The sequence below is a fragment of the Mustela nivalis genome (genome assembly GCF_964662115.1).
Source record: "Mustela nivalis genome assembly, chromosome: 3".
NCBI lineage: Eukaryota > Metazoa > Chordata > Mammalia > Carnivora > Mustelidae > Mustela > Mustela nivalis.
The window spans coordinates 83,990,981-84,012,329 of NC_139022.1; the positions used below are offsets into that span (position 1 = coordinate 83,990,981).

The following is a 21,349-nucleotide window of genomic DNA, read 5'->3' on the forward strand; positions in this document are numbered from 1 at the left end:
CTTTGATCTTATAGTGCCCTGGCCCAGCTCTCCAGAGAAGGAAAGGAGGGTGGCAGTGCAGGGCAGGAAACAGGCAAAGTGAGGACCCAGAAGAACTGTGCTTGGCCAACCCAGGCAAGACACTGGGCCTAGTTGGGTCTTAGTGTTTGTGTTCCTAAGCAAAATGCTTGCCTACCTGGGCTCACACACTTATTGTAAAGACAAATTTTGTGCAAGAGTTAACTAAGATATAAACTCAGCATACATCAAATATTATATCTTCCCAAAGTTAAAATTCCCAAAGATCTGGACTTCAATGGAAAGGTTGCTAAAATAAATCACAAACCTTGCAATCTTCTCTAATTTATTTTTAATTTTCTTGATTTATTGAAATATAATTCACATACAATGTTATATAGTTTCAGGTGTACAATATAGTAATTCAGTAATTCTATACATTACTCAGTGCTCATCATGGAAAGTGTACTCTTAATCCCCTTTATCTATTTCATCTGCCCCGCCCCCTCCTCTCTGGCAACCTGTTTGTTTTCTGTATTTAAGAGTCTGGTTTTTGTCTCCCCCATCCCCCACCTTTATTTGTTCATATGCTTTATTTCTTACATTCCCATGTGAGTTCAGTCAGATGGTATTTGGTTTTCTCTTTCTGGCTTATTTCACTTGGCATTATACCTTCTGGGTCCATCCATGTTGCTGCAAATGGCAAGATCTCGTTCTTCTTCATGGCTGAGTAATATTCCACTATATATATGCCATATCTTCTTTTTCCATTCATGTATCAGTGGACACTTAGTCTGCTTTCATATCTTGGCTCTTGTAAATAATGCTGCAATAAAATAGGGGTACATGTACCTTTTTGAATTAGTGTTTTCATTTTCTTTAGATACTATACCCAGTAGTATAATTACTAGAATGTATGATATTTCTATTTATAGTTTTTTGAGAAACTTCTCTTCTGTTTCCCAGTGGAAACACCAGTTTGCATTCTCACCAAAAGTGCCTGAGGGTTACATTTCTCCAGATCCTCACCAGCAGTTGTTTTTTCTTGTCTTTTTGATATTAGCCATTTCGACAAGTGTAAGGTAATATCTCATTGTGGTTTTGATATGTATTTCCCTGATGATGAATGATGTTAAACATCTTTTCACGTGTTTTTTGGGCATCTTTATGTCTTCTTGGGGAAAAAAAAAAATCTATTTAGTTCCTCTACCTGTTTCTTAATTTGATTGTTTTGGGGTTTTTGGGTGTTGAGTTGTAAAGTTATTTATGTATTTTAAATATGAATCCCTTATTGGATATATAATTTGCAAATACCCTCTCCCATTTAGTAGGTTGTCTTGTCTTGATGACTCAGTTTCAAGTTGTATACAGGGAATTATTGCCTCCAATTCTTTTGTCTAACCCTGCTTTTCTCACTTACCAGCCTTCAAGAAGATAAGCATAGGACAGCAGAGTTAGGGAGTCTCAATTCTTGTCTACCTGCTATCTTTCTTTGTCAATATCCCTGCTTTAAAATTGCTATCTCTAACCTACTGTGGGGAGGGAAATGAAATCAACGTTGTTAGAATCATGTCTAAAACAAGAAAGTAAACGTTTCTCTATACTTTTTTTTAAAGGTACAAATATTTTACAATTTTAAAAGTGAGAAGAGATAGAAAAATACCCCAAAATATTTAAGGTAGTCAATTCTGAGGGATAGTATTCTTCTATCCCTCTAAAGAGTAAAAGAAATTTTTCTACTTTTTATTTAAAACTTGTTCCCAAATTTGTCTGAGATTTATTTTATGACAGAAAAAGGACACTGATATGTAAGAAGGAAGCCAAGCTAAGTAATTCTCTAATGAGGCACAAAACCTTTTTCCCATATTGAGGAGCTACTATTATTTTATATATAGGTTTATGTGTACTATGTGTATGGAATCTAAGCTGTGTATACACATGCATACAATATATAATGTAATATCCACAGGGAATCAAACACTGGCTGAACTTCTTATTAATGTATAAATGGTTAAAACATGACTTAGGAACCACTGCAAATAAAGGAGGGAAGAACAGAAGTTTGTGGGGAGTAGGGGAGTAGGGGAGTAGGGGTGGGGAGCCATTTGAAGTGAACAGGAAAATCAGAAACAACTGTCAGCGTCGGGAGGAAAATGGAGATCCCAAGACAAAGTATACCCCGCTGCACATGACTGGCAGGCCAGCGGCACTGTTCGTCAGACAGGGTCTTGTGTTCTCTGTGCCTGCGGAGATTACTAGCCATGTTCCCACACCGGGGCCATTTTGCAATAGAGGAAATAGAAGCCTGGGTCTGTTGGGAGGCTGCCCCTTTCCTTCCACGACGAGGACAGATTAGTTCATGTCCGAGATATTCTTGCTTCCCAGCCTGCTGAGGACGGTGGCCTGTCACCAGGATCTGCTTCTTTGGCGTAAGTGTCTGCTCTGCGCTGATCACTGTCAACAGAAGCAGCTGACTTTCAGTTAATAGAAGTGGATGCATTTCTTTAACACACACAGAAGTAAAAGATAGATTTATGTCTTTTGCACACACATAGGGACAGCTTAATTGAATGGGGCTGAAGAGGGAGGGGGTCCCACCAAGACCCATCTGGCCCAGCTCCTGTTTAGCCCGGATCACTTCTGACCCGTGACAGTGTTGCTAATTGTGAGCACTACTACCAAACTCCATAGGATGTGGGGTGATTATGCTGTTCACAAAAGAATTCCCAACAGGGTTCTGTTTTGAATTTGATGACATATAATGAGAAATCTCTGTGGCAGATGACAACATTCTTCTTCCAGTCAATGGAATACTTGCTCAGAGTCATCCCCAAAACCGTTAGGCACTGATGAGAGAGATTTATAGCCTCTGGAAGGACGAAGCACAGATATTTTTCAGCTGGGAAGTGTGGCAAAACTATCTCCTTTGAGGGCCTCTGGGAGGATATTTATTTAAATGAAATGTGAGTAGACAGAGGAATTTACCAGGACACTTTCCACTCAGATCTGAAAGTCAAATTGCCCAAAGGCAAATCTCATTCAGCCATTTCTCGGAGGGTTTCATTCCTGCCCTTCAATCATTCATTCATAAAAATGACCCAGCAGATACTCATGGAATATTATTCTGAGTAAGGTGTAGGGCTTGGCTGTGATACACTGCAATGATGAATCAGAAGGGCAGTCTTCTGTTAGAGGACTCTGCAGGTCTAAAAGAAAGCCGATGCAAAATTAGAAATCCTTAATTGAAGTTCAAGCATTCCCCTGTGCTAGGTATGTGACTTTGAGCAAATCATTTCTCTTTCAACCTCAAAGTCCTTAAAATGTGAATAAGAATGCTGGCCTTTCAAACTACATAGAACTGCTCTCAGTAAAATGAGGTACACAGAATCTGACTGTAAACTGCTACATAAAGGCAAGGGACTATTTATATTAAGACACTATGCAGGAAGGGAGATTTAAGGCACACCGAAAGCCAGTTCTATTTTAATAGAGGTACAAATTTATTAGTTCAAAATATCTTTTGAGCCCTAATATGGTCCAGATGACGTGCTCGAATGATAAAGGAGTTTAGAAGAGGGAGAATTATCTGCTTGTTTTTCAAATGTTCCCCACTAGCATTACTCCCCACATCTTACAGTAATCCTACAGTTACCAGTGTTGTTCTCATCCTTTCCAACTCGTATAAAATTCATCATGCACAGTCTCATTTCATTTCATTACAAGGATCTGCCATTGTTCCTAAAAAAGAGTCTTACACAGGTTGTAATCTCAGGGTCGTGAGGACAGGCATGGAGTCTGGGGATTCTCTCTCTCTCTCCCTCTGCCTCTCCCCCTAACCCCTTTGTGTGCGCTCTCTCTCTCTCTCTCTCAAATAAATAAATCTTAAAAAAAAAAATCTTACCCCAGCTACTCCCTGCCTCTACCCCATATTTTTCTTGCCTGAAGACAGGAAGGTGAGAGGACGTGCACTGAACCACCTGGACTCTGCCTCGTCCAAGCTGGTTGACCCCAGGAAAGTTACAAGGCATTTGTGGGCCTCTGGGATCTACCCTGTGCAGGGGGGTAAATTATGCAGCTTTGTAGTGTCCTTGTGTGGTGAGAGCAATTTGTGGGAAGCTTCTGACTTGTTGGCCCTGCTCAGCAATCTTAGCTATCGGTGCTGTAACGAAAACCATTTTAATCCTCCTTTCCTCCATGCTTGGAATGACTCAGGTTTTGATAGATTTCATTCAGTCAAGTCAGAGATACTTTTTTTTTTCACTTATTGATTTGGGAGAAGAAATATAAACAAATTTTTTTTCAGTAGAGAGGTGCTTAGATGGCTCAGTCAGTTAAGCATCCAACTCTTGATTTTGTCGCAGGTCATAATCACAAGGATGTGAGATGGAGCCCCACGTTGGGCTCCATGATCATTTGGCCAGTCGGCTTGACATTCTCTCGCTTTCTCTATGCCCTTCCCCTCACTCTTGTGTGAGCATGTGCATGCATGCATGTGCTCTCTCTCAAATAAATAAATCATAACCAAAAAAATTTTTTTTTCAGTAGCCTTCAAGCCAATTATTCAAGAGATACAGACATGATAAGATGAACTGTTGTGAGGAGAACTTGGTGCTTCTTTTACAATCGAAGAGCTAGAGTCCTCTTTGCTTTATGACTTATTTTTAGCATCAGTTTCTCAACCATTTCCCATATGGCTTTGTTTATATTTCTTCTACCAAAGGCAGGGGACATCACTTGATTAGTTTGGCCTCTCTAGTTTCAACAATTGCGTTTCCAATTACAGTTGACCTTTGAACACTTGGAGGAATTGGAGCACCCCTGCCACACCCCACATCGTTGAAAATCCGCATGTAAATTTTGACTTCCCCAAACATAATATCCTGCTGTGGGTTTTCTGGGGTTTTTTTCTTCAAATTTTTATTTAAATTCTAGTTAGGTAACATACAGTGCATATTAGTTTCAGGGGAGTAGAATTCAGTGATTCATCACTGACATACAATACCCAGCACTCATCAAACAAGTGCCCTCCTAAATGCCCATCCCCCATCTAGCCCACCCCCCACTCACCCACCTCCATCAGCCCTCAGTTTGTCCTCTAGCATTAAGAGATTCTTATGATTTTTCTTTCCTCCCCACCTTCTCTCTTTTTCTCCCCATTCCCATATGTTCATCTGTTTTGTGTCTTCCAGATATGAGTGAAATCATATATTTGTCTTCTCTGACTTATTTTGCTTAGCACAATACATTCTAGCTCCATCCTGACAGAGCTAGATGGCAAGATTTCATTCTTTTTGATGGCTGAGTAATATTCCCACGCACGCGTGCATGCGTGTATGTGTCTACACCACATCTTCTTTATCCATTCATCAGTTGATGGACATTTGCCTCCTTCCATATTCTGGCTACTATTGATAATGCTAATATCCTACTGCTGATGAAAGCCTTACTGATGTATAAATAGTTGTTTAACACACATTTTATATGTTATATGTATTATATAATGGAGTCTTATAATCAAATAAGCTAGAGAAAAAAATCAGGAAAAGGAAAAATATAGTACTGTATTTTTTTAAATTTTTTAATTTTAAAAACATTTTATATTTTTTCAGTGTTCCAAAATTCATTGTTTATGCACCACACCCAGTGCTCCATGCAATACTGCCCTCCACAATACCCACCACCAGGCTCATCCCACCCCCCCAAAACCCTCAGTTTGTTTCTCAGAGTCCACAGTCTCTCATAGTTCATATCCCCCCTCCAATTTCCCCCAACTCACTTCTCCTCTCCTTCACCTGATGTCCTCTGTGTTATTCCTTACACTCCACAAGTAAGTGATATTTTTTAATGTACTGTTGGATCCTATTAGCTAGGATCTTGTTGAGAATCTTGGCATCCATATTCATCAGGGATATTAGTCTGAAATTCTCCTTTTTGTGGGGTGTGTGTCTGGTTTGGGGATCAGGGTAATGCTGGCTTCCAATAAAGAATCTGGAAGTTTTCCTTCTGTTTCTATTTTTTTGAAACTGCTTCAGGAGAACGGGTATTATTTCTTCTTTGAATGTTGGTAGAATCCCCCAGGGAATCCATCAGGTCCTGGGCTCTTGTTTTTTGGGAGGTTTTTGATCACTGCTTCAATTTCATTACTAGATATTCATCTATTCAGGTTGTCCATTTCTTCCTGTATCAGTCCTGGAAGTTTATAGGTTTCTAGGAATGTATCCATTTCTTCTAGATTGCTGAACTTATTGGCATATACCTGATGGTAATAATTTCTGATTGTTTTTATTTCCTTGGTGTTGTCATGATCTCTCCCCTTTCTTTCATTATTTTTTTAAACTTTTTTTAAAAAGATTTTATTTATTTGAGAGAGAGAGAAAGAGAGAAAGAAAGCATGAGAGGGGAGAGATCAGAGGGAGAAGCAGACTCTCCATTGAGCAGGGAGCCCAAAGTGGGACTCAATCCCGGGACTCCAGGATCATGACCCAAATCGAAGGCAGTCACTTAACCAACTGAGCCACTCGAATGCCCCTCATTCATAATTTTTTAAATTTGGGTCCTCCCTCTTTTCTTTTGGATTAGTTTGGCCAGTGGTTTATCGATCTTATTAATTCTTTCAGAGAATAAGCTTCTAGTTTCATTGATGTGTTCTGCTATATCTCTAGTTTCTAACTCATTGATCTCTGCTCTAATTTTAATTATTTCCCTTCTTTTGCATGGTGTTGGCTTAATTTGTGGTTGATTTTCCAGTTCTTTAAAGTATCAAGAGAGTGGGTATATTTGGGATTTTTCAAATTTTTTTTGAGTCAGGCTTGGATGGCTGTGTATTTCCCCCTTAGGACTATCTTTTTGTATCCCATAGGTTTTGGACCAATGTGTCTTCATTTTCATTGGTTTCCATGAATTAAGTTCTTCTTTGATTTCCTGATTGATCCAAACATTCTTGAGCAGGATGGTCGTTAGCTTCCAAGTGTTTCTGTTCCTTCCAAACTTTTTCTTGTGGTTGAGTTCCAGTTCCAAAGCACTGTGGCCTGAGAATATGCAGGGAATAATCTCAATATTTTGATATCAATCGAGCCCTGATTTGTGACCCAGTCTGTGATCTATTCTAGAGAAAGTTCCATGTCCGTTCGAGAAGAATGAATATTCTGTTGCTTCAGGGTGAAATGTTCTGTATATATCTATGAGGTCCATCTGGTCCAATGTGTCATTCAAAGCTCTTGTTTCTTTTCTTTTTTAAAGATTTTATTTATTTATTAGACAGAGAGAGATCACAAGTAGGCAGAGAGGCAGGCAGAGAGAGAGAGAGGGAGAGAGAGAGAGAGAGAGAAGCAGGCTTCCTGCGGAGCAGGGAGCCCGATGCGGGGCTCGATCCCAGGACCCTGAGATCATGACCCGAGCCGAAGGCAGCAGCCCAAACCACTGAGCCACCCAGGCGCCCCCAAAGCTCTTGTTTCTTTATTGATTTTCTGCTTAGATGATCTATTACTGAGAGTGTCATGTTAAGACCCCCTATAATTAATGTATTCATATCAGTATGATTCTTTATTTTGATCAACAGTTGGCTGTGTAGTTGGCTTGTGTAATTGTGTAGCTGGCCCCCATGTTGGAGGGCATAAATATTTACAATTGTTAGATCTTCTTGGTGGATGATGTAGAGTCCTTCTGTATCTCTGACTAGAGTCTTTAGCTTAAAATCTAATTTATCTGATATGAGAATCACTACCCCAGATTTGTTTTGAGGCCCACTGACATGAAAGATGATTCTCCATCCCTTCACTTTCAGTCTGGATGTATCTTTAGGTTCCAAATATGTCTCTTGTAGATAGTATATGGACAGGTCCTGTCGTTGTATCCAGTCTGCAACCCTGTGCTGTTTTATGGGTGCATTAAGGCTGTTCATATTGAGAGTGATTATTGAAAGATAAGTTTTTATTGACATCATGTTTCCTGAGAAGTCCTTGTTTCTATAGATTGTCTCTGTAAATTTCTGTTCTATGTCACTATTGGGTTCTTTCTTCTTTTATATAACCCCCCTTAATATTTCTTATAGTGCCAGCTTAGTGGTCACATACTCTTTTAAACCTTGCTGGTCTTGGAAACTCTTTATCTCTCCATCCATTTTGAATGTCAGCCTTGCTGGATAAAGTATTTTTGGCTGCATGTTCTTCTCATTTAGTACCCTGAATATGTCTTGCCAGTGCTTTCTGGCTTGTGGACAGGTCTGATGTTATTCTGATGTCCCTTCCTCCATACATAAGGAATCTCTTTGCCTAGCTGCCCTTAACACCTCCTGTCTAAAATTATGATTTGTGAATTTCACAATTAAGTGTCTGGAGGTATTTCTAGACTCTTTGATCTTGGGGGGGTATACTTTCTGCCTCTAGGACACAAACACTTGTTCCATTCCCCAGACTAGGAAAATTTTCATCCAGAATTTGTTCAACTATATCTTCTGGTCTTCGCTCTTTCTCTACCGCCTCAGGAATCCCAATAATTCTGACGTTGGAACATTTCATGGAGTCATTAATTTCCCTAATTCTGTTTTCATGGCTTCTAAGCTGTTTGTTCCAGGCCTCCTCCTGATTCTTCTTTTCTATCAGTTTTTCTTCTAGATCACAAATTTGATCTTCCACCTTGGTTACCCTAGCTGTTAGAGTATTTAGATTAGATTGGATCTCATTGGTAGCATTTTTTTAGTGCTGCTAGATCAGCCCTCACTTCCACCCTTGGAGTTTCTATGTTGCTATTAATGGTCTTCTCCAACTTAGCCAGTGCTTAGATAATTGTTACCCTAAATTCCCTTTCTGGCATACTGTTTAGTCCATATCCAGTAGTTCTGATTTTTTCCTTGAATTTTTCCTCTGATGGGTGTTCCTCCTCCTAGGCATTTTGGTGAGAGGTGGTTGAGGGGATGTATAGCTAAAGATATCAACCACAATCTAGGCAAGGTGTGCCCCAGTTGTACACACATTTCTTTGTCACTTCTCCTGAGCCAACCACGTTAGGGAGCGGGGCAGGCATGGAGCTCTGAGCATGTGCCAGTGAAGAGCTGGTGCTGGTCTTTCCTTCTACTCAGAGCCTGGAGCATGCTTTCTTGGCATCACAGTAAGGAGCCATCATACAGCAGTGCCAGGTATTGCTGGGGTTAATGGAGAGCATGAAATCTGCCATAATACCTGGCTTGCTAAAATGTAACCTCATCCAGTTGTTTTAAAAGAGGTGTTAGCTGAGACTCTCCTTCACCTGGTGGGTGCACAATTGAAAATAAGATGATGGGTAAAGAGGTTCTCTGCAGTCCATCATGACAAGCTATAAAGTACAAAATGTTAATGCTTTTACACAACCTCCTCTTAAAGTCAAGAGAAGTGCTGCCCTTAGTAATCCCAGAGAAACTGGGGAGTAATAAGATTTGGGCCAATCTTCTTCCAATCAAGAGTCAGGACCACAAGTTCAATAATTGTCCTTTGCTGCTCAGAATGGAAACTTACAAATTGGGCAGAGAACAAGAATTTGATCTGACAAGTGTAGGAGTTCCCACACAAGTTAATAGAACCTGGAATTATGGAGACACTTGAAAATAGCTTGAGAGTAAAGATTTTCTCCATGACAGCCATTTCTTAGCAATTTTGAAAATGTCCAGAAAGTGTATATCTGAAAGCCCTTCCCAATCACTTCTCTATTCAGCAGTACATGGTTTTATTTTTTTAGTAGACGTTTTATTTGCCTTTTTCTGAGGTCTTCTGTTCCACTTTAGGTCCTTGGAGAAGTAGATGCCAACCAGAACAAAACATGCAAAAGGGGAATGTTTGTAAAGGGTACAGCCTGTTTGCAGGGCTAACAGCTGTGCAAGGAGAGGGAAGAGAGGAGAACTGAATGGGAGAAGATTTCAGTGGCAGTGGAACTCTGATAACATCTCAGCCAGGCCAATAGGGACCCCCAGTGCAAAGACTGCCCATTATAGGAGTCCCATGTTGGGCTGGTATGGCCAGCTCTCATCTTCTTCTTGTGGTTGGCTACTGGCTAGGAGAAGCCCATAGAGAGCAAGGCCTCAGAATGAAAGCTGTGTTAGATCCAAGGTGAATAGCTGGAAGGTGCCCAGGAACTATTCTGTTTATAGGTGCTTCCCTTGAAGGGAGATCTGAATGCAGTACTTCATGGCTGCCATTTCCACAGCTTCTGCCAGAGAGATTTTGTTGTTCTGCATGTGTTTGGCAAGGAACATCTCCCTGGTTCATGTGGGCATCTTTTCTAAAGGAGAAACCTGGAAAAGGTTAGTTGGATGAACTAACAGCTCCATTTCTGCATTTAGTTCATCTCCCTCCTCCACCATCCATTCTAAATTCTCTTTATTTCAGTGCCGCCTGGGCAGGTCTTTATGGTTTACCCAATGGTAGACTGTAAGCTCTTGTTGCTAAGGGATCTGAGCCCCAAGTATAACTGGGCAAAAACTCCTAAAAGTGCCTAATGGGCTCCACTGTGTTTCACATATATTCTTCTCTGCTGCCATTGTGTAAGGGTAGTTCTTCCTCCTTAGCAGGAAGCAGTTACCCCTGCCAGAATGATGAGTCCCCTTCTTTCCTGCTGGTCCTTGGACACCAGAAGTCCAGAGTAGCTGGGTGGAAACAGTCACTTGTCCCCTGACCAGAGGGTCCCCTCTTTGGTGACTACGATCTCAAACCCTGCAAAGCCCAGAACTGTGGTGATGGAGGTACAAAATCCCAATGTGGGTCATTGAGTGTAATGGTAAGTGGGGTGACTCTTGCTCTCACCACCTTAATGTCTAGCTGGTTCAGAACTACTGCAGTTATAGTATGACAGCAAATGGGAACGTTAACATAGCCCTAGGGCAACATGAGATAAATACTGTTGTCTGTTTCATATAAATGCAGACTGTTTCTGATCTTCTGGGTTTTTTTACCTGGAATAGAAATAATGAAGATGACAAGTCAATAGCCACATACTGTCTGCTTCTGAGACCTTATCCATCAGCTGTAGCAAAGACACGGTGTCTGAAACAACATTAATAAGAGCTGCTATTTGACTGACATTGTGGCAGTCTGCAGGCATCCATCCATCCCCTTCTAAAAAAAAAAAAAAAAAAAGCTTTGGATGTGATAATATTTTTATTTACTTTGGAGGCTTCCAGTTGGGACTTTCCCCACTATGCTCACTCTTACCCACAGGCCAGGAGCTCAGTTGCCATGTATGGATCCATGGACCCTTAAACCTACTATCTACTAGACTAGCCAGGTCTTCATTCACCAAGGGATTATGAAAATATTTGGGGCCTTTTGCTATATCAACTAAGACTCTATGTCCAATACTTCTTGAAAGATCTCAGTATTCATCTTCCCATTGTGCAGTTGCCCAAGTAAATGGCTATAGGTTTTTTTTAAGGAAGGACCGAGGGAGTCATTATAGTACCTAATTGTCATCATGTTGCCCTTCTCCTGGAGATGTGGTCACCTCTTCAGTCATTGTATTTCATCAGAAAACTGGCTCAGGTTTATTTTATTTTATTTTATTTTAAGATTTTATTTATTTGTCAGAGAGAGCGAGCGAGAGCAAGCACAGGCAGACAGAGTGGAAGGCAGAGTCAGACGGAGAAGCAGGCTCCCTGCGGAGCAAAGAGCCCAATATGGGACTCGATCCCAGGACGCTGGGATCATGACCTGCTGGCTCAGGTTTATTAACTGAACAAATAATATTGACCTCTTACAGAGATGATGGCCTTCAGTCTCCTTCTCCTCTGTTCTTTTCTCCTTCTGATTGTATTAAGCAGCACTCTTGGCTTCTTTTCTATTTGGTCATGTTCAACCATCTCCAACATTCCCTGTGGTCAAGTCAAGGGCCGCCTCTCTGACACTGCCAGTCATTATGGGAATTGCAGCCCCCTAGCTTCTTGTGGTCAAGTGCTGCCACCTGGCCTCTATTACTTCCAGGCTCTATTTGTTACATTGCTATTAGTAACTCCAGCTTGGACCTGCCACTACAGAACTGCATAGCCTATTCCTGATGGCCCTGGTGAATGCTGTGTCCTTGGGGCTGTCCAATGCAATACAGTCCTCAGGTGAGTCTTCTGATGTCACATAAAATATTGATTCTGATATTCTTTCCTCAGTGAGTTTTAAAACTCCTTCCTTTACCATCTGTCAGGGAAAAGTAAAATTCTTGGGGGCATTCACCCAGATGCCTCATCCAAGCTTTCATGGTCCAAGGTTTTCCCAGCTAGGGGCCAAACCTTAGCATAACAGCCTTGTCTTGGTTGAGCATTTCAGTATCTCTAGAGCTCCAAGAAACGATTAGATCCTGAGTCTTCTCTTCAACTATGATTATTATTCCACTGCAGAGATAAGAGACTCTTTGTAAGAGTCCAAAGAGGCTACCTGGCTTTCACACTTAGTCCTGAATTGTTTGTTAATTGCCCTCAGTTTCTAATTATCCGTCCCCAGTGTGTCAGTACAATTAAGTAATAACTGGCCTTGGAGTTACTGTTTTCTTCATGTATTTCAAATGCCTGATTCACTTCGTTGGCAAAGATGTTCTCTTCCACGGGGACACTTTTCCAGGTCACCATCCATGCAGTCTTCAGCAGTTGAGGCATACTGTCTTATTCCAGGAACTGTCCATGCCCCACATGTCAGGTGGGCTAGCGTTCTCTTTGCCAGCTATGAGGTGAGTGAGCTAGTTTCCCAAACCCCATTTTGTGTACCAGATGTATAAGTTTGAGTGCTCCCAGAGTGGACACCCAGATGGAATTAGGTGTGTTAGAGATTCACTGGGGTAATGTTTGTGAAGACAGAGTGGAAGTTGGTGGGAATTGTCTTCAGAATGTGATGTTTGAAAGGAAGGAGAACCGCAGACTGCAGAGCAGATCTGAAAAGGCCCAGGCAAGGGAGTACCCCCAGAGCAAAGATTTCCCATTATAGGAGTCTTATGTCTAACAGAAATGTCATGGCTCTAGTGTCCCTGCTAGGGTCAGACTGGCTGGTGTCAAACTAGAGAGAGCATGGCCTCAGTGTAAACTCCGCTGGAGATACAAACCTGTAGCATCTGGAAGATAGCTGCCAGCTACCCTCCTTGCAGCAGGTTCTCTTAAAAGGATATCTCAGCAGTATACCTTCATTGTTGACACATATCCTCAGAGAGATGGGAACCCAGGTTTATGGATGTAAGGCCAATGGCTAACCTCCGGTGGACAGACACTTGGAAAACTGAATTAGTTCTCCTCTGGTTATGTGGAGGAGTTAAAGCCATGGTTGAAGGCTTCCTTGGGCCATTGTTTGGCAGTACTACACGATAGTGTCTCCTGATTTCTTTGGCCCTGTCAGTATTCTAACCCCTATAGGCCAAGGTTCTGTATGTAGAATAAAATCTTTCTGTCTGCTAAGCACCTGCGGCTCAGACGTCTATAGGAATGCTAGGGCCAAACCAAGTCATCTTGGAGGCTCAAGAAGGTATTTGTCCTCGGAGTTCAAAGGGAGAATCCAAGCTCAGAAAAAGGTTGGCTCATTGTGATCAAATCTGACCAAACTGTCTCTTTCTAAACACCTGATCTTAGACTTCGCTTAATTTTTATGATGAACACATGATATATTCTGATAGTCCATCTTCAAAGACTTGAGGTCTAATTTGTTTAAGGAAGCAAACAAATGAAGGCTTAGAGATTGAAAGCAAGTAAATCAAGTAAATTCTCCCTAAGATGAGGCTGATGAAAGAGGCTGCCCGGGCAATTAGCTCTAAACATTGCTGTGTGGAAGGACGGGTTTTTTGGGAAGCCCATTTTGAGGGAGTTATATTTATAATACCCTCTAAAGACTAGAGCAAAAGAAAAACCACAGTCTTTAGTGAGGAGGCAGGCAAATGAGGCATGTCAAGCGCATAGCCAGGCAGGGTATTTTCAGGATATATGTGGGCTTCAGAGAGCAGGCTGGGCTCTCCTTCCAGCTCATGGGAAGACTGTGGGCAAGTTGTCTGATGCCTGTGAGCCTCCATTTCCTTATGTATGTAATGAAAGAAAATGCCTCTTATTTAGCATGTAGTTAAAGGAATTAAGAAACAACACAGAACAGTGTAGTAAGAACGATCTCTGGGGTCAGAAATCCCAACCCTCCAAACACAGTTCATCCTTGATGAAGCTGCCAAACCCCTCTGCCTCCCAGCTGCCTCTCCTTAAGATGGAGGCCACGATACCATAATACAGTTTGTACTCTATGATGTCTGACTTCTTTTGTTCCACTTAATAGTTTGAGATTCATCCATTTCCTTTCAGGTTTCAGCAATTGATTTCCTTTCATTGCTGAGCACACTACACTTAGGAATGTACCATAATGTGTTTATCTATTCTCCTCTTGGTAGATCTCAGAGTCGTTTCCAGATTTTGATAATCATGACTTAAGCAGCTATGAGTATTCTTGTAGAGGCGTTCTTGTGGACATATGTTTTCATTTCTCTGAGTAAATACCTAGGAATGGATTTCTGGGTCATAGGATAAATATATGTTTAACTTGGTGAGAAAGAGCCAAACATTTTTCTGAAAGGTTGTGTCAGCAGTATACACTCTAATATTTGGCGTTAAATCTTTTCCATTTTAACAACCCTAGGGAGAGAAATAGAATCTCACTATGGTTTTAATTTGCATTTCTCTCATGGCTAATAATATTAAGGATATTTTTGTGTGCATGCAGATCGTTTGCGTATCTTCTTTTATGAAGTGTCTGTTCAGCTCCTTGTTCAATCTTTATCCTGGGGTTTTTTTATTATTAATACTAAGGAGTTCTTGAAATATTGTGGTTATAAATCATTTGTCAGAAAATAAATTTGCCTCAAACTGGGAGAAAGCTGAGCGGTTTTTGCTGTTGGAGAAATCCAATTTACAAATTCTTTTCTTGTGGTTACTGCTATCTCCTGTCTTTAAAAAAAAAAAAAAAAAAAAAAATCTTTGCCTATCCTAAGCTCACGAAGATACTCTTCTTTTTTTTTTAAGAAGCTTAAAAAACCTTTACCTCCGGGTGCATGATTCATCTCAAGGTAAGTCTAGTGTATGGTATAAAGCAGTATTTGGGTTCATTTTCTGCTGTATAGTTATTTCAGCATTGCCTGGAGAAAAGGGTTTCCTTTCCCTGTTGATTTGCTCTAGTGTCTTTATAGAAAACCAAATGACTCTATATCGGGAATCTTACTTCTGCGCAGTTGATCTATTTGTCTATCCTTATGTCACTACCAACTGTCTAATTACTACAGCTTTAAATTTATTCTTGAAAGTAGGGAATGTAAGTTCTTCAACTTTGTTATGTTTTTCAAGGTTGTTTTCTCTATTCTAGTTCATTCTTATTTTTATCTAAACTTTCATATCTGCTTGACAATTTCCACACACACACACACACACACACACAAAATGCTGGGATTTTAACAGGAATTACAATGAATCTTTTTTTTTTTCTTACTGTGTTTAAAAATATTTGTCTATTCCAATTTAATTAATTACAGTGCTATATTAGTTTCAGGTGTACAATATAGTGATTCAGCTATTATCTACATTACACAGTGCTCATCAGGATAAGTTCACTCTTAAACCCCTTCTCGTATTTTACCCATCCTCCCACCAATTTATTTTCTATATTCAAATCTTCTTTTCTTTGTTCATTTGTTTCTTAAATTCCACATATGAGTGAAATCTTATGGTATCTGTCTTCCTCTGACTTATTTCACTTAGCATTATACTCTCTAGATCCATCTGTGTTGTTGCAAATGGCAAGATTTCATTTTTTTCGACTGACATGCCATCATATATATTCTATTATATATTATATTGCATTATATATATTCTATTATATAAATTATACACATTCCTTTATATATATACATATTATAATACACATATATGTGTGTGTATATATATGTGTGGATGGACACTTGTGTTGTTTCCATATCTTGGCTATTATAAATAATGCTGCAATAGACATAGGGGGGCTTGCATCTTTTCAAATTAGTGTTTTCATATTCTTTGGGCAAATATCCAGTAGAATTACTGGATCATATGGCAATTCTATTTTTAATTTTTGAGGAAACTCCATACTGTTTCCCACAGTGGCTGTGCCAGTCTGCATTCCCACCAATAGCACATGGGGTGACTTTTTCTCCACATCCTCACCAATACTTGTTATTTCTTGTGTTTTCTATTTTAGCCATTCTATTTTTTAAAATTCAATTAGCTAACACATAATAGCTCATTACTTTCAGATGTAGTGTTCAACAATTCATCTTTTACATATAACACCCAGTGTTCATCCCACATTGTGTCCTCCTTAATGTCCATCATCACCCAGTTTCCCCATTCCCCACCCACCTCCTCTTCAGCAACCCTCCTTTTTTTTCCCCATAGTTGAGAGTCTCTCATGGCTTGTCTCCTTCACTGATTTCTTCCCATCCAGTTTTCCCTCCCTTCCCTTATGGTCTTCTGCACTGTTTCTTATGTTCCACATATGAGTGAAACTATATGATAATTGTCTTTCTCTGATTGACTTATTTCACTTAGCATCATATTCTCCAGTTCCATCCACATTGTAGTAAATGGTAAGTATTCATAATTTCTGATGGTTGAGTAATATTCCATTGTGTGTGGGTGTATCTATATATAGATATAAATATATACACCCAACTTTGTCCGTTCATCTGTCAAAGGACATTCTCATTAGCTATTCTATTTTGACAGGTGTGAGGGGGTATCTCATCGAAGTTTTGATTTGCATTTCTCTGATGATGAGTGATTTTGAGTATCTTTTCATGTGTCTGTTGACATCTGTATGTCATCTTTGGAGAAATATCTGTTCATGTCTTCTGCTCATTTTAATTGACTGTTTTTTGGTGCTGAGTTAAAGAAGCTCTTTATATATTTTGGATATTAACCACTTATGAGACATACTATTTGCAAATATCTTCTCATATTTGGTGGGTTGTCTTCTTGTTTCATTTATGGTTTCCTTCACTGTGCAGAAGCTTTTTATTTTGGTGTAGTCTCAGTAGTTTCATTTTGCTTTTTTTCCCCTTGCCTCAGGAGACATATCTAGAAAAATGTTTCTATGGCTGATGTCAAAGAGATTACTGCCTATGTTTTCCTCTAGGTGATTTATGGTTTCAGGTTTCACATTTAGGTCTTTAATTCATTTTGAGCTTATTTTTGTGGTGTAAAAACTGTCTGTTGAAGACACTTTTTCCCCTTGTGTGTTCTTGCCTCCTTTGTCACAAACTAATTGACCATATAAGTAGGGCTTATCTCTGGACTCTCTACTCTGTTCCATTGATCTTTAAGTCCATTTTTGTGCCAGTGCCATGTAGTTTTGCTTGCTACAGCTTTATAGTATAACTTAAAATTTTGGATTTTTATACATCCAATTTTGTTCTTCTTTTTCAGGGTTGCTTTGGCTATTCAGGGTCTTTTGAGATTCTATAAAAATGCTGTTAATATTTTGATAGGGATTGTATTAAATTGTAGATTGAACCTTTAGCAAAAACTGTGGGAAAAAGATACGAACAATATTGTGTCTTATCAACCATGAATAAGGTGTATCTCCATTTATTTATGTCTTCTTCATTTATTTCACAATGTTTTGTAGTTTCTAGTTTTCAACATAGGAGTGTTATACATCATTTAATTTTATTTAAATTAATTAACATATAGTATATTATTAGTTTCAGGGGTAGAGTTCAGTGTTTCATCAGTTGCATATAATGCCCAGTGCTCATTACATCACATGCCCTCTGTAAGGTCCATCACCGAGTTACCCTGTCCCCCTCTCAACTCCCCTCCAGTAATCCTGTTTGTTTCCTATAGTTAAGAGTCTCTTATGGTTTGCCTCCCTCTCTGGTTTCATCTTGTTTCATTTTTCCTTCCCTTCCCCTATATTCATCTGTTTGTTTCTTAATTCCACATTTGAGTGAAATCATATAATTGTCTTTCTCTAACTGACTTATTTTGCTTAGCATAATACCCTCTAGTTCTGTCCATATCGTTGCAAATGTCAAGATTTTATTCTTTTCAATGGCTGAGTAATATTCCATTGTATATATAAACCACCTCCTCTTTATCCATTCATCTACCGACAGACATCTGGGCTCTCTCCATATTTTGGCTATTGTGGACTTCGTTGCTATAAGCATTTGGGTGGAGGTGATTATTTTTGTATCATTTGGTTAAATATCTAGTAGTGCAATTGTTGGGTTATAGGGTAGTTCTATTTTTAATCTTTTGAAGAACCTCCATACTGTTTTTCAGAATGGCTACACCAGCTTGCATTCCCACCAAGAGTTGTGAGAGGGTTGCCCTTTCTCTACATCCTCACCAACATCTGTCATTTCCTGACTTGTTAATTTTAACCATTCTGACCAGTGTGAGGTGGTGTCTCATTGTGGTCTTGATTTGTATTTCCCTGATGCTGAGTGATGTTGAACATTTTTTCATCTGTTAGCCGTTTGTATGTCCTCTTTGAAGAAATGTCTCTTCATAAAGGAAAACGATCAACAAAACTAAAAGACAACCTATAGAATGGGAGAAGATATTTGCAAATGACATATCAGGTAAAGGGCTAGTATCCAAAATTTATAAAGAATTTATCAAACTCAACATTCAAAAACCAAAAAAATAGTAGGGGATGTTAACACTCCATTTACACTGATGGATAGATCATCCAGGTAGAAAATCAACAACGAAACAGTGGCTTCAAATGACACACCGAACCAGATGGATTTAACAGATATATTCTGAACATGCCATCCTAAAAAAGCAGAATACACATTCTTTTCAAGTGCGCATTGAATTTTCTCCAGAATAGATCACATATAAGGCCACAAAACAAGTCACAACAAACTCAAAAAGATCAAAGTTAGACCATGTGTCTTTTTCTTTTTTTTAACCACAAAGCTATGTAACTAGATCTCAATCACAAGAAAAAAATCTAGATAGAACACAAATAAATACATGGAGATTAAAGAACATGCTACTAAACAATGAATGGGTCAACAAAGAAAGTGGGTGAGAAACTGAAAACATTTTTGAAATTGAAAAAAATGCTCCTTAATCATTGGAAAGCAACAAAATCAGTTCTAAGAAGGAAGTTTATAGCGATCCAGGCCTACCTCAAGAAGCAAGACAATCTCAACTTAATCTTATACCTAAAGGAGCTAGAAAAAGAAGAACAAAGAAAACCCAAAACCAGCAGAAGGAAGGAAATAATGATTAGAACAGAAATAAAGGATATAGAAACTTAAAAAAAAAATGGATCAATGAAACCAAGAGCAAGTTCTTTTAAAAGATCAATGAAATTGATAAACCTCTAGCCAGATTCAGGAAAAAATAAAGTCCCAAATAAAATCAGAAATGAAAAAGGAGAAATAACCCCCACACAGAAATACAAAGGACTGCAAAAGAATATTATGAAAAATTATATGCCAGCAAATTGGACAACCTAGAAAAAATAAAGTTCTAGAAACATATAACCTCCCAAAACCAAACAAGGAATAGAAAATTTGAACAGACTTATTGCAGCAATAAAATTGAATCAGTAATATAAAAACCCCCAATAAAATTTATTCCAGGGGCACCTGGGTGACTCTGTTGGTTAACCATCTGCCTTTGGCTCAGGTCATGATCCCAGGAACCTGGGACTGAGCTCTGCATTGGGCTCCCTGCTCAGTGGGGAGCCTGCTTCTCCCTCTGCCTCTGCCTGCCCCTCTGCCTACCTGTGCGAAGTAATTCCAGGACCAGACAGCTTCACAGATGAATTCTACCAAATATTTAAAGAAGAGTTAATACCTATTCTTCTCAAACTTTTCCAAAAAATAAAATACAAAGGAAAACTTATAAAAGGACCACACAAAAAAGAACTACAAGCCAATATTTGTGATGAAGATAGATGCAAACATTCTCCACAAAATACTTAACAAACTGAGTTCAACAATACATTAAAAAAAAAAAAATCATTCACTGTGATCAAGTGGAATCTATTCCCAGGATGCAAGGGTGGTTCGAAATTCACAAATCAGTGTGACACACCACATCAATAAGAGAAAGGATAAAGACCGTATGATCATGTCAACAGATGCAGAAAAAGCATATGACAAGGTACAGCATCCATTCATGAGAAGCCCCCCCCCCAAAAAAAAGTAGGTTTAGAGGGGATGTACCTCACCATAATAAAGGTTTTATATGAGAAAACTGCAGCTAACATTATACTCAATGGAGAAAAACTGAGAGCTTTTCTTCTAAAGTCAGGAAATGACAAGGATATTTACTTTTATTCAACATAGTACTGGAAGTCCTGGCCTCAGCAATAACAACAAAAAGGAATAAAAGGCATTGAAAATGGTAAGGATAAAATACAATTTCATTATTTGCAGATGACATGATACTGTATATAGAAAACCCAAAAATGCCAACAAAAAACTACTAGAACTGATACATGATTTCAGTAAATTTGTAGGATACAAAAATCAATATACAGAAATCTGCATTACTATATGAAAATGAAGCAGCAGAAAGTGAAATTAAGAAAGCAATCCCATTTTTAATTGCATCCAAACAATAAAATATCTGGGAATAAACTTAACCAGAGGTGAAATGCCTGTACTCTGAAAAGTATAAAACGCTGATGATAGAAATTGAAGAGGACACAAAGAAAGGGAAAGTTATTCTATGCTCACGTGTTGAAAGAACAAATAATGAAATTTCCATACTCTCCTCCAGTTCCATCCTGGAGTAAATTATGCTAAATGAAATAAGCAGAGAAAGACAGTTATCATTTGTTTTCACTCAAATGTGAAACATAAGGAATAGAGCAGAGGACCACAAGGGAAGGGAGAGAAAACTGAATGGGAAGAAATCGGAGGGAGACAAAACATGATAGCCTCTGGACTCCAGGAAACAAACTGAGGGTTGCAGAAGAGAGGGGGGTGAGGAATGGGGTAACTGGGTGATGGGGTGACCGAGTGATGGGTACTAAGGAGGGAACATGTTAGGAAGAGCCACTGGGTATTATATGAAACTATTGAATCATTGAACACTACAACAAAAACTTATGATGTACTATATGCTAACTAACAGAACCTAATAAAAAAATAAAAATTAAAAGAAAAAAAAGTCCATACTACCCAAAGCAATCTACTTATTTAATGCAATCTATATAAAAATACCAAAAGCATTTTTCACAGAAGTATAAAGAACAATCCTAAAGTTTGTATGGAATCCCAAAAGACACCAAATAGCAAAAGCATTGTTGAAACAGAAAAACAAAACTGGAGGTATCACAATACCCGACTTCAAGTTATATTACAAAGCTGTAGTAACCAAAACAGTATG

The 21,349-nt window shown here is 39.1% G+C and overlaps 1 long non-coding RNA gene across 1 annotated transcript in view; it reads right to left on the bottom strand.

Annotated features, from left to right (window-relative positions):
• Positions 1–329: 329 nt before the first annotated feature.
• Positions 330–21,349, bottom strand: part of LOC309860676 — a 194,916-nt gene continuing 173,896 nt past the window's right edge. Inside the window, exon 5 of the long non-coding RNA XR_014309524.1 lies at positions 330–2,451. This is a non-coding gene — a long non-coding RNA (uncharacterized lncRNA). The remainder of the gene's footprint in view (positions 2,452–21,349) is intronic.